Source organism: Lygodium microphyllum, chromosome 27 (genome assembly GCF_053477565.2).
Source record: "Lygodium microphyllum isolate KBCC chromosome 27, Lygodium_microphyllum_v1.1.10, whole genome shotgun sequence".
Lineage (NCBI taxonomy): Eukaryota > Viridiplantae > Streptophyta > Polypodiopsida > Schizaeales > Lygodiaceae > Lygodium > Lygodium microphyllum.
This window is the reverse complement of record NC_141161.1, coordinates 110510717-110525814: the sequence shown is the minus strand read 5'-3', so window position 1 is coordinate 110525814 and position 15098 is coordinate 110510717.

Genomic DNA, 15098 nt, shown 5'->3' with positions numbered 1-15098 from the left:
CAGCTTCGGCGCGATCAGATGCTTCAGCTTCGAGTAGACGATCTCGACGCTCGCGACTTGGGCCAGAGGGAGGGACTGCGACTGCATGAGGATCAGGGGGGTGCTGCTGTGGAGACACGAACGCGGTGTCTCCGTCTCGTCGTTCAGCTGGAGGTCGGTCACCACCAGGATTTGTCACACCTGTGGGGACGTCCACTCCAGTTACTCCGGCTTTTGCGCAGCCGTCGGCAGATGTCATGCCTTTTGGTGGCACTCCTTTTGGTGGCACCCCCTCTGGTGGCACTCCTTTTGGTGGCACACCCTCTGGCGGCACCCCTTTGTGTGGCACTCCGGGAGAGGGTACCCCCGTCGGTACACCGGATGTTCAGGGATCTCCTGGATATGCCCAGGAGCGTGGACGGAGATGGGAGAGGGCCCATACAAGGCACACTCCTAGGGATTATGGATACCTAGTGGATGGCAGGTCAGGAGCCATCATCATGAATGATGAGGGGAGGAGGGTGATGGCTCGCATGAGGGAGTTGTGCCAACAAGTTTTTCAGCACAACATCCTGGATCATTGGAGGAACATACCGGAGGGGAGCAAGGAGTACATAGTAGCATCCTTGCACGAGGAGTTCCCGGTGCCAGCCGCAGTGGATAGATTCTCTACGGGCTGGATGATGGATTGCATGCGTGCATACATGTCACATAGACGATCCGACGCACGCAAGGCAATCAAGAGTGGGGCTCCAAAGCCCGAGTGGTTAGATGCAAACGACTCGCACCGACTGAGGGAGGAGGCTACAAATTCGCTAGGACGTTGGAGTTAGCAGCGGGAGGCGGCGAGGGCACGAATCGAGGCCGGATCGGTACATCATCTTGGGAGTGGCGGCCACAGGACATATTTGGAGGACTTTGTAAGATTCTCTTTTGTTTTGCTTATTTGTTTTTTTGAGATATTCTTTGTACTGACAATCATGTTTCTAACAGTTAGCATTTTGTTTTCTTTGCAGCACTCCATTACAAATCGCTATTCGCAAGGCCTTGAGACTCGATATGCGGAGAGGCACGGTCTCAGATCATTGATCGACCGATTGTATAGACGCGGCGGCCCAGTAAGTCACTCATCTTTCTTGTCCGTAGTTACCATGAGATATTTGAATGCATTATTGTATGGTGAATGCATTATTGTATGGTGGATTGATATGTTGTTTCTTTTTCTGCAGAATCCGTTTGATGCTCCTTTACAGCGGGAAGAGCTTTCGGGGGACGACGATTTGTAGCTCGCCCTTGGATCCTTAGAGCTCACATACCTTTAGTTTTTAGTCGCCCGATCTATGTAGACATTTTCTATGTATTAGTGATATTGTTTTATGATTGTACCAATCGCATTTTATGCGATATCATGTATTTATTTCATCCATCAGTTTTATGATTTCAGTATACATTCTTTTTGTTTGCAAATGCTTTGTATGAAGCAGTGCAGAAACTATTTTGTATGGCTCTCATACAGCACACAGTGCTATATGTGGCAGTGCCCTGCCACAAAAATTTTTTTTTCTCTGTTACCGTCGCTATTTGCGTCGCAAATTTACTGCACGCGTCGCTATTGCTGTCGCTATCAGCGTCGCGAATTCTCTGTAATCGTCGCTATATGTGTCGCATATAGTGAAGCATATAGCGAAGCATATAGCGACGGTTATAGCGACGATGCGACGCATATAGCGACGCATATAGCGACGCATATAGCAATGCATATAGCGACGGTTATAGCGACGATTCTATGGCGTCGTCAATAACGATGCTTTTTGCGACGACGGGGGCAAATTTTGTTGTTTGTATTTTCGTCGCTTTAAACGTCGCTATAAGGTCTATATCTTGTAGTGTAATACGCATGAAATGACAATTACATTCAATATGAAAGATAGGTTAAGCTAAGTTAAAATGTTGCTTTGTATTGCGCTTGTAGAGTTAATCCAGCGTTCTCGTACTTAGATCATTCTATGTTGCCAGTAAGAGAGGATACCAGGCCTTAGGACAGGAATAGTAGTAATATCGACAAACAAAGGGATGTAATTCCTCAAGAGAGGCAGTGCTACCTATCTCGTGCAACTAGTCTGCAAGGTCAGATGCTATCGCAACGAAATCATAAGATGCTACTACTACATCTTAGGCCAAGGGAGGCGAGATCTAATTACAAGCTAGATTCGTTAAGAAGTCGAGTAGTCACCCTACTACAACTCTCTCTCTTAGGGACTGATTTGTCAAACTGAGGGAAATTTTGAGTTGCCAAGAAGCAAGTTGACCAACTGAGGACAACAGGATTGTCAAGATCTATTTTACAAGGAGACCTAAGGTAAGGATAATTGGGGTTGGTAGGGTACAAACCCTAACTCAAAGAAAAAGGGGAAACAAGCAACCTAGCTTGCCACACCCTTGGAATCTCGCCAAGTCGCGAATGATCCAGGATCGAATGCTGGGAGTATTTGGAAAAAAGGAATCACACCTTAGTAGTTGGTCGTACGAACGACCAGAGAAATGATCGTGATTGTACACTTAGGTATATTGTTGAACTTCTTTGCTCAAGGAACTAATTCAAGGCCAAACACTTAATGCTTCAAGTTAATAGCCTAGAGGGAGAGACAGGTTCAGTTACCTCCGACTGCCTGTCTGGCCCTATCCAAGAGAGTTGTTAGCCGCGCCGGGTACATGGACCGAACCCGCCGCGAGAGATCTCTCCGTGGATGCTACTTGGAGCAAGAGGACGCTTGGGTGCTAGGGGAGGCTCTGGCTGTAAATTGCTTGCCTCCGGATCCCGCACAAGAGGCCGATGAGACTCGAGATGGGATCTCGAGGCCCGTGTACTAGTCTACGGGCGAAACTTGGAGCAACAATCCTATTGATTTGCTGGGATAGCCTTCGGGCATGATACTTGATGTATTCCAAGACTATGTTAAATAAAGATCAAATATTTGCAAAAGGAACTTGCTTGACATTGATTTTTTTTATGTCAGTGCCTAAATTACGTGAAGGAAGTTGTGTTTAAATCGAGTAATTAAGGAAGCTGTCTTTGCATATTAAACATAATGTGGTAGATAATTAGATAACTAAGCAACCCGAGGAAAGTGCAATGGACGTGACTTGGGTCCGTCCTACGGAAGGGTGGTCCCGATTAGCTGGGAACTTTTCTCAAAAGATATGATAATGAAACTGTGAAGACCTAGAGTCAGTAGAGTTAGAATCCCGATTTATGCTGTTTTAGGGGAGTGGAATGGGACTATGCTTTATGGACAGAGAGGTTGAGCTTCACATCCCTCTTATTTCCCATTCTCCATGAACCAAGTGCAGCATAAATCTGCTTCGACTCTGTTGTTCCTACGCAAAGTGGTTCATCTGGAGCTGGATGCTAGCCACTTCCTAGAGACTTGGATGATAGGGAAAAAAAACCCTGACTTTAGATTGGTTCTAAGTGGGAACGACCAGATACTTTCGCTTCGGGGCAGACTCCGGAAGACCTAGATCGCAAACCCTATGACATTCCTTACGAGTTCCAGGTGGCGCTTTCTAGACTCTCTTTCCGATAGGCTGCTAAGACGTGTCCCACAAGGGATGAGCAGACACGTTACAGTTGGTATCAGAGCAAACCAAGGAGATCTAAAGTTATAAGGGAACTTAATGGAGGAAAATAAAGGAAATAAGGGGATAAACAGGGGAGGGTGAGTAGAACAGAGTAGTGTTTTCTATTTAAAATATTTCTTTGCTCACTTGTGGATACTGGGTTGTAGAGTCACGAAGCGTGGAGCAAGTTCTTGGTGTTCTAGGTCATGTTTATGACTGCAATGCATGCTTCGAATTATCGTCAAAGGCTTGGCATGATGAATATTCTAGACCGCATCTATAATCCTTCGTCCCTGTATGAGGAGGGGAGATGGATGGGAGACTCAGGAATATACTACATAGCAGCCCACCGACTCCCATACCTTCAGACCAACTTGAAGAGAATCAAGTGGATGGAGGATTTAAAGATCGTGAAGCTGTTTATCTTTGTCGAAGCTTGCGTAAATGTAACTTTGCATGTTAGTGGTCGGCAAGTCAAGGAGAACAAGTATGTGTATGAAAAAGTGACCCAGGTGATCTCTGCTGTGACAGAATCAAAGTGTTAGGGCGCTATGAGAAGAACGGGTATCAAAGGAAGGGATACTCCAAGCTTCCTATGACTTACCGTTTCCTGAAAATCCATGATCCCACTCCATATTATTATTCTGTCCCTATAGCTGATTGTAACACAATCCTATTTTTCCCAAATTGATGTATCAATTAGCCTATCCTACTTATCCAAAATAAATATACTCAAGGGGATATGCCTTCAGGAATAAATAAAACTTTTTACAATTGTTTATCTTGATCATAAATGTTAACTAAGGTGTTAAGTGATTAAATCACTTAGTTAAAAAGCTGTGCTAGTTATATTAACGTAATATGAAAACGTATGATAAGATGTTAACATAAAGAATCTTATTGTTTAGATGCAACCCCAAATGCAGGTTCCAAATCCGACTCTTGCACTAAGTCCAGCTATGGCTCAAGAGAAGAAATTCCTTCTCAAACAAATTAAGCCACCCGAGTTTGATGGCAAGGGAAGGACTGTTTAAGCCAATGCTGAGATCTAGATTAAGTCCATGGAGGACTATTTTGAGGCAGCAGGAACTGCACCTGCTAACCAAGCCATGCTCGCCAAACTTAAGCTAACAGGCGAAGCAAGACTCTGGTGGAAACAGTGGTGCAGAGACCAAGTGATCTCGGAGGGGATAGTCACTTGGGATAAGCTTAAGGAAGCTGTGCGAAGGAGGTATCTGCCACATGCCTACCACACACAAAAGATGAATGAATTCTATGACTTGAAGCAGCTAGGATTATCCCTTGAAGCATATTATTCGAAGTTGGTTTCACTCCTAAAGTATGCACCTCCAATGGATATGACACAGCAGGTGTCAAAATTCTGTATTCGGTTGAATCCACCCATAAACACACGATTGGAATCGATGCGCCCAATGGACCTATAAGATGCACTCATTCGAGTTGCTCCAATAATATATGAGGTGCAGACCAAACCAAGGAATAACAGGATTCGACGTTATAAAGATCAGAATAAGGGCATGTCTAAGGCTCAGACTAAGAGAGCACACGGTCAAAATCAAGGCCAAAGAAAGAAAGCCAGGGTCAATGCTATCAACAACTTTGTTCCAACACAAAGCAATGATCGCAACCCACGTTACTTCCATTGCAACGAGCCCGGACACTTCAAGAGGGAGTGTCCCAAGCTTGGCAGAGGGCATCGCCAGAGTTAATTCCAAGGCCAAAATAGAGCCGCTCATGGCCAAGGAACCACCATTATGGCCAGAGGGAGAATCTCCAATGTTTTCAACAAGGATCTGGACAATGAAGAAGATCCATCCATGGAAGCTGACATTGAGAGGGCAACAGTTCATGCTAGTCTTCACAAGAAGGGTTCAAATCACTAATTCTCGATGATTTAAACTCCATCAGAATATCAAGGTAAAAGCTTCAAAACCTTGATTGACTGTGGCAGTACACATTCCTTCATCTCACCAATCTGTGCAAAGAGATTAGGGATAGCCACAATAGATGTACCTACCTTACTTGTGGAATTAGCAAATGGTCGTGGGGTCACTTGTACTAGTAAAACTGCTAAGGTGAAATTCCTACTGGGTGGGAAGCAAACTTCTGTGAGATTCTTGGGTTCCGAGACAAGACCTGAGGCCAATGCCCTGTTCTCCTGGGGTCACTATGCTCAACTCCCTCTTTTTTACACGCCCGAGTATGGAAAATAAGATGCTAAAAGAGCAATGTGCTAAAAGAAATTATTTATTGATCAGGCTATAGGAGTTCTCACCTAGTAGAAGCTCCTGGTTGAGTTGTTCTTAGTTAGGTAGGTAGTTTAGACCACCACTTAGGGCGACCTCTTTGATAGTTCTTTTTAGCTTCGCTGGGTTGCAGCATTTGGTTAGTGACTAGCTTCGGGCCTTTCTTTCAGATTATGTTGGGTCTACTCCTTGTGGATTTCATGCCTTGGTTTTGTCAGGGGGGCAGGGTATGAGTTGTGATGTGTTGTGTTGTGTATTTCTTGTATCAGCTTGATGCTCCTTTTTGTTGTTTATGTGCAGATCTCTTCATGGGATTCAATGGGCTGAGTTGCCCTATCCCGTGGTCGCCAATGACAGATGATTTTTTATGCTGAGAAGTGCTTAAAAATAGCAAAAAATTAATAATATTAGGGAAAAAATAGACTTCGTCGAAGGCGGCGGTGGCAATCAGAACGATTTTAAGCGGCAAGTCCCTAAATCGCTAGTGCTAATTTTCATGGAAAATCAAATGATGGCGGATGGCCAAGCTAGAGTTTTCTTAGGTGAAAAACGACGTCAGAAATCCAACGCAAGTCTCAGATCTCAATTCCGAGGTCGTTTGATTCCCCATTTCATCCCCGCAAGATTCGGGGTTGTGAAGCGGCTACCGGATCGGGAAGCTAGGAAGAGCGGGATGGGGTTCAAATTTGTAGATTTTGATGTCATGAAGCCACCCGTCCAGACGAATCTCAATTCTGACATCGTTTGGCCCCTCAAAACTAGAAAAACCACTTCCAGTAGTGTGAAACCAACAAGCTAGAACTAGTTTTTTTAAAGGTTTAAAGCTTAAGCTAATAATGAAGGAGGAAAAAACATTTTTTGCATACGATAGGGGGGGGGGGGGGGGGGCGCAAATTCTTTTTGCATCCCCTCAAATCCACGATTGATGCCTCCTGAAGGATGGGGGATGAAGAGAGAGAATGGGAGATTGCTGATCTACTCCCTGAGAGAAATATGATGGCTCCAATCTTGCAGAATATGGTGGAGAATTGAAGAAACTAGTTTTTAGTCTTTCTCTCTCCTCCCTCCCTCTCCTACATAGAGGTAATTCATGTGTAAGAAATCAAGAAGAAGAGGGGCTGAAGGATGCTTGTACGGTTGTGATCGGATTGCTTCAAGAAGAAGAGGAGGCTGAGGAAAGAGGTTCAACACTGAAGAATGGCTATTGGTCGGTCTGTGATCTACCCAGAATAATTATTAAAAAATCCGCAACACGCAAGACACGCAATATGCTCTAATTTTATGAAGAAATTTGCTTGTTTTTATTGTTTCATGGTCCAAATGTTGTTCATATGCAATGAATGTTTGTTTGAATCTTGTTTGCATCATGTTTGAGGGTTGTAACTACAGAAATGCAGAACCCGTAATGACTTAGAGCCGTTATTAGTTTTTAAAACTCACAAAATGTTATTTTTCAATGGAAATTAGTGGTTTTTCTGATTTTGAGTTGGAAAAAAGGAGTGAAAATTGGATAAACTCAGAGAAAATGTTAAGTCTCAGTCAAAACAATAAGCCAACACAAATAAATCAGAAAATGCTTATTTTTCATGAATAATAAATAGAAAAAAAAGTGAAAATAGAGAAAATTAGGGTTTTTACGCTTTAAAAATATTAAAAAATAAGATTTATGTGCGTGAATGTTTGGTGAGGTTAAAGCATGAGGTCAAGCCTCAGTTTGGCCTCTTCCTTTATGTTATAGTACATGTTTATTGGTTTTTTCATATAAAAATGACACAAGACAACCATTTACACCTATGTAATGCAGCAACACTTATACGGTGAGGGGAGGAGGAAGTTTGTGTGACGATCTAATTGCTGAAAAGATACAAATTTTGATTTTCCTCTTTGTGCATAGCATTTAGGGATCGTTCCATAATTAAATATAGGCGACTAGTAGCACGGAAGTTCCGGTGCTAGTCCCTAAAGCAGCACAACACGTAACACTTAGTTAAAATTCATGAAAGGGTTGTTTTTCGCACCTCACATAGTAGCTGGTTTTTTTAAATCATAAAATGGTTGTGCACAATCGTCATACACCTTGCATCAAGCATGCCACGTGGTATCTCTTGGAATGCATTGCAATTGATTGATAAACTTTGACCAACGCTGAGAGGACAGGAAACCTAAGTCCTCGATTAGACAGGTGCTTCCGTTGGGAAAAGTTTTGTGAGGCAAATCAAAATCTCCTTGAACGCTAAATTATGAAAGAGTGGAGTTTGTGCGAATGTTATATGTGTTAGTGACGCATCTTGGGGCCAATCCCCGAGGTATAGGAGAGTCGTAGTGGAGTCGAGGCAATCAGTCGAGAGGTGCTTCCCTATGTATGTATTACGAGGCATTATGCCTATATGTTATGGGATCTCCCTCTGAGGAGAAGGGAATGTGAATATTGGACTACATATTGGATACAAACGCAAAATCGTCATAAGCATTTAGTACAAAGTAAGTCTTAGACGCTCCTGGCCCGCGAGACCGTGTGGTGGGGTTGTCTGTCGCATGCATGAGGTGCGACTAGTACCATAGCCAGTGCCGGCCCATTTTAGGTCCCATGAGTGGTGCTTTTGCCGAGAGCCGCCAATAAGTGGTGGTTCTCGAATCGAGGGTTTTTAGGGACCAAATAGTTGGTTTATGTCCTCTGCTTGAGAATCTCGTCATTTGACAATAATTGTCTGGCTGTAAGAATGGATTCTCCTTTATAGGGAAGAGACAAAGTGTTTCCTAACCGTCTAGGTGTCAAGACCATGGAAGTACCACGAACCAAGTATGATTTCTTACTGTATAATGCAAGAAACTCATCACACAGGGATGGATCATTTGAAATCAAAGGGAGTGAATCAGCCACGAAAGTTGCAAGCCCTGCTTTCGTGATAGTCTCAAAAGCCAGTAGGGAAGAATAATCCCTACTGATCAATGGGACATACTGGATAGGAGGAGAAGCTTGAGGCACCATTTAGATGGAATATACACACCACAAACACAGACAATCACAGAGAATGCCTGCAAAACAATAAAATAGCTATAAAAAAGAAATCGATCAAAATAAGCACACACATATGTAACTAACCAACTGACCACCCCAAACAATCCGCATCCTAGAAAAATCTCGGCATAACCCCTACACATATGCGACCGAAATCTTCATGCTATGCAACAAGTAAGCACTTAAGACTCTGTATCAGGCAAAAAAGAGAAAAAAACTAGAGACCGTACCCATAATCGTATTACACAATCAAACCATAATACTTCAAAAACCTAAACAGGACATAACAAGAACTTTGATAAACAATGTCAACTTAAAGGACTGTTCATGCCCATCCCACAAAGCGTATTTATTCAAAAGGGAAAAAAAGTGTAGTGAGGGGAATGATTTTAGTAAAGGGTTCATTTTAAAAAATTATTAACAATGGTTGAAATTTTATCAGGTGGTAAGCCTTAGTAAGAAAACGGCGGTTCATTTTTAAATCGTTAGTTACAATTGATTAAGGTGAAATGGTGCTTTAACGAAACTCCGACTGCGATCCCCAGACTCAGGTCTCTAAACTCATATTCATTAATTACAAATTTAATGTGTGTGAAGCGCTCTTCTTTTTCAGCGCGTGTATTTTTGTGACGATTAAAGTGTCTCTAAAGCGCATGTAGCGCGTGTAAAGTGAACGTCAGGTTGATTTTAAGTTATTAAAAAAATGTGTGTTTAGCGCGAGCGCACGTGAAAAAGTTGGTGAATAAAGTTTATTTTAATAATTAACTGTGGTTAAGGGATGACCAAAATAAATAAAGCACGAAAAATAGATACATGGTAGGGGTGTGTATGCAAGAGACTCAAGGTGCACTGAGTAGTCCCAAATGCAAGAAATCCAATAAAAAAAGTAAAAACTATTGACTGGAAAAAATAAAGCATCAGTTTTTTTAAAAAATAAATAATTATCAAAGCAATTTTAGGGAGATCACATTTGGTTTAATTAATGTTGATTAGTTTGTGGGTGAAGTTTTTATTTTATTATTTTTTTAAATTGTAATTTAAGTGTATTTTGATTTTGTATTTTATTTTATTTATTTTTATTTTTTCTTTTATTGGGGTATATTTTTTATTTTAAAATATTTCAAAAGTAGTCAAATACATTGATGGAATTTTTTGTGATTTTTTTGAATTTAAGTCTAATTTTTATTTCTTTTTAATGATTTTTTCACAATTTTTGTGAATTTTAAAAGGATTTTAAATATTAAGAAATTTTTTTGCAATGAATTTTCTATATTATAAACAACAAGCTTAACCAAGAAAATACCCAATTTAGTAATGAATTTTTCATTATTTTTTAATTTTTTTAATTGAATTTTTATGAATTTTTTAATGTTTTCAAGTGTTTTTAGGTATTCTAAAGGTATTTTTCTCGGGTCCATGGAAAATCAAAAGAGATACCCGGCTGCGTGTAAACAGCTGTGTGGACTCAGGAATGGCATGCACCACCATACGGAGAGGACCAAATGAGCGTCCTCGCGCGTGAACACCCGCTGGCTACTCTCGTACATGGAGGCACACCTAGAGAGGCTTGCACGACGTGTGGAGGGTGGGGGTAGAGTGGAGAAGGGGCAGGAACGGGGGTTAAAGCGGGGGGAAACAGGGGTTAGTGGAGGTTAGAGAATTAAGTGAGCTAAGTTAGGTTAGGTGAGGGTAACTAAATTAGGTGAGTTAAGGAAATTTAGTTAATTAAGTTAATTAGGTTAGGTAGGGTGATTTAGTGAATTAAGTTAGGTAGATTAATTAGGTAGATTAGGTGAATTAAGTTAGTTAGGTTAATTAGGTTGATTAGGTTAGGGTAAGTTGATTAAGTTAGGTTAAGTGGATTAAGTTAGGTTAAGTAAGGTTAAGTTGATCAAGTGAGGTAGGTAAGGTTAGTAAATTAATGTAATTAAGTTAATGTAAGTAGGGAATTGTGTTTGTGAAGAAACTAACCAGGAGGAGAAGGGGGGTTTTGGGCGGCGTGGTGGCGACCGGGTTGGAGGAGAGAAGGAGGCGTTCAGCGGCGGCCTGCGGCGTGGAAGAGGCGGGGGAGGAGGAAGGAGGGTGGACATGGTAGCGGGAGGCAGGAAGGAGCGGCGAGGGGTAGAAAGGAGGGGCGGCGATGGTGTAAACGTGGCGGCGAGGGGCAGAAATCGTGTGGTGGCGAAGTTGGAGGAGAGGAGATCGTGGGGGGTAGCGAGGCGAGGAGGGAAGGAGATCGTGGGGGAGCGACGAGGGAGCTCATGTGGTGGCGATGGAGAGAGACACCGTGAATCAGGAAGGAGAGGTCATGGGAGACGCCTCGAGAGAAGCAGGTAAGGCCGCTGTGTTTTTTTAAAATTTTTATTTTTAAATGTTTTTTTTGGTTTGTTTAAAATTAAGTTGTGATTATGGTTTTGAATTGTTTAGAGGAGTTGTGTGTGTTTTGTGTGTAGATGAGAGTTTGTTTTGAAAAAAGGGTTTTAATATGTGCGTTTGATGGTTTTTTTACTTTTTTTAAACTTTTTTTAAACTTTTTTTGTGTTGACTTTTATTTTGATAGTTTAGTGTGTTTTGTTTTTGTGTTTCTTAAAAATTGGATTAAATTTGGATGGTTTTTTTAAAATTTTGTTATTTAGTTTATATGTAATTGGTTTTTAAATGTATAAGGAGGGAAAAGAGTGGAAAAAGCGGCCCGCCCCTGTTCTACGCATGTGCGCTAGGTGGGGGTAAATTTTTTTTGCAATGGTGGAACCTGACGGGGCGGGAACGACGACACGTGAGTCGCAGACGCCACAGGGGCGTCCCGAGGCACTTAAAACCAAAAACAGGCACGGTCACGCGCGACACGAGAGACATGAACATATGCCAAAAGGAAGAAAAATTAATAAAACCCAAACCAGACGTCGGATCGAAAGACCATAAAAAGGAAAAATGTACCGGGAGATGAGAGGAAAATGACGTAAAATGTGACATAAGTTTCGGAGCCAAGTCAGGGGGTTCACATGAAAAAAACATAAAAATAGACCCGAAAACACATGTGTATTAATATTGAAAAATCCGCTCGTCGAAATGAAGTGCGGAAAGAAGGAAAAATGTGCAAAATAGCGTGCCCAACAACTTTATCATGGAAAAGCACAGTTCTGATCGAGATAGGGCGCATTCACACGGGAAAAACCCAAAAACGGACCTAGAAATAGACGCGGAAATTAATACGGGAAGAATAAATTGCCGGAACAAAGTGCGATAAATAGGAAAAATGTCCGGGGGAAGAGGATTCATAGGGTTGGCACATCAGAACTCACTGCTAGTGGAGTGAGGAGGGATTCACATACAAAAAACACAAAAAACACACCCGAAAACACATGGAAAAATTAATAAGTAAAAATCCGACAGTTAGAAGAGGGGGGAGGAAAAAGAAAAAAGTGGGGAAAAGACTGGCGGGACACGACTGTCAAATGAAATCGGAATTCCGGTGAAAATAGGGTAGGTTCACATGGAAAAATATGAAAAATAGGCATGAAAATGTTAAGCACGTTCACATGGAAAATCGTCCAATTTACGAGAATTGCGTAAAAAATGAATAACTCAAGAACTATCCGTCGGAACAGGGGTTGGTAAAAAGGAAAAATGGGTAGTTTGAAGGGATGAACAGGGCTATAAGGTTGGATGTGAGTCTTACTGAACGTAGGATGCGTTCACATAGACAAATCGCAAAACAAAGAATAAAGACAAACGGACAAGGAACATCCCCGGAGACAGGGTGAAATAGAACGGAGAAGTGGGGAAGGGACCCCATTAGAGCATAAAAAATAATTTTTTGCATTTGGAGATGGATAGATGTATTTCCGTGATGATATGTAGAACTGATGTGCAGGGACGCGTCCCCACACTTAAGACCTTACCGGGCAGGGGTAGATGCAGCAACATAACCTAGAACTCATCAACCGATTGGATGCGGGCGTCCCCACACTTGAGACATAACGTATACTTACAATCATAAGGATAAGATTAGAAAGACTTGGCCCGTTTCGTGTATGGTCGAAAGAACCGTCACTGCTATAGAAGGTTCGGAATTGGCTGCTACAAGAGGTACCACGACTCGCTCCAGTGTTCAGCCAGCATGGCAGGGACCATACAGCAGCACCGAGGAAGAAGGTAGCTGGTTGATGAAGCCCATCGGGGGAAGTGTCATTGACGAAGGAGAGTCACTCAACTCACTGGCACTCAGATGGGATGAAAGAATAGTCACTTGCCCCATAACTTACATCACTCGAGTGAATATTGATGGAAACCCAGATCTCACACCCAGTTTAGGAATTCACACCAAGGGGATGGTGCAGAGGGAGTATGCCAAGGTGCACAATTGATGGTGCATTAGTGCGTCCAATCCCTCTGGCATAGGTGCAAGCAGGAAGGCCAGGGAGCCTTGCAGTGTAGTGTACATAACAGAGTGACGTGTCCTGTGCTAATGGCAGAGACCCATCCCATGGGTACAGAGGAAAACAGAAATGTACATGACTCCAATTGTCGTAACGTTTCTGAATCCTCACCTCTCAATACTTGATTGAAAAAACATACGTCGCACTCAGCCCACCCTCTATCTCACGCTCTGTTGAAAGATATAGAGGATAGCCCATTCTTGAAACCCATTGATGTACTTCTCACTGTCACTTGTGCAGAGCTTGTATGCCTTGTGCGCATTTGATGGTGCAACAGTGCATCTCGCCTTGTGCCGGCATACAGTGCAAGAAGGAAGGCCAGGGAGCCTTATGGTGCAGTGCACAGGAATGGATCGTGCGTTGTGCATTGAGAGGCCCATCCCGTGCATACAACACTCCGTTCACACATCTCACCTCTCTTTTGATTTGAAGGGAAAGACTGATCACTCACCCCACCCTCTGTCTCACTCTCTGTTGAAAGATACAAAGGGCAGCCCATACTCACGTCCCCATTGTAATATCTCTCACGTGCCTCCCCCATGAGAACCCCCCCTTTTAAAATTTTTAAAATTAGTTTAAAATTTTTTACCTCTCTCTCTCTCCCTGTCGACAGCATGTCGGGGAGAGAGAGAGAGAGAGGTAGTAGAGAAAGAGAGGGAGTAAGAGTGGGAGAGGGGGCATGCACCCCCAGGTGTAGGGGTGGTGGTCATTAAACGGCCATCTCCCCCTCATGAACCACCCTCTCCCCACTATTTAAGGGGAGAGCCCCCTCCTCCCGCGTTGCACGCAACGCCATCGCCCCCCTTGCTCCGCTTGGACGTTGCCAGGCTGCCAAGACAGTCGCCACCCTCATCATCACCATTTTGTCTTCATTGCCATTCTCAGTATGATGCTGTCAAGGCCCCCCTGTCAGAAATCAAGAAAGTAAAGAAGCTTCTTGAGAAGCTTCCACTAAAAAGCTCCTTAGCGGTGCTTCACCCGCGGACTGCGTAAAGGACACAATTTTTCTGTGAAGGGAGTTTCCGTGCAGGAAGGGAGGACTGCCAACTTGCAGAAAATTTCTGCACACCCTCCACCTACTCGAAGTCCCAATTGTGATGGCCCCAAGCGCCACACAAGAGGAGCACACGCAGGAGTAAGAGGAGCACATGTAGGAGTCCCCACCCGAAGCGCAAGAATCGATAATACCCCTCCTGCAGATGTTCATGTTCCATCAAATTCAGCCTTTTCATTTCCTTATGATATGGGTGCATTAAGTATAAATTCGCATAGGGAAAACTTAATTAGAATGCTTTGTTTTAAAAAAAGATCATAGAAATGTTCGAAAAAGTTTCAAATCTCATGACAAGGTACTTATATTTCTTGCACCATCATGACGAAAGGTTATTGCATTTTTGAATATATGGTTCATGTGTTAAAGAATACACTTATGCAATAATGTCCTAGTTGCATCTTGCATATAGGTTAAATATAAATTGCGATGTTCTTCTGCACTGGAAGGTTTGCATTGGGTAATTTACGTTGGATAGAATGAATTATGTTGTATATAATGCATTTGTGCAATAAAAAAACCCCTTGCGACGATCGTAAATAGGTTAATTCATAGAAGGATGTTTAATTAAAGAATAGATAATTGCTATGGGGAGGAATAAAAGAGTTATATTTTATTTAGAATTTTGCATAAGCAACTGCATTCTTATTCGTGTGACTTGCATGGGAAAAGAAAAGATTATGTTTTTATAACATTATAAATTTACGTAGCATAACTTGCAT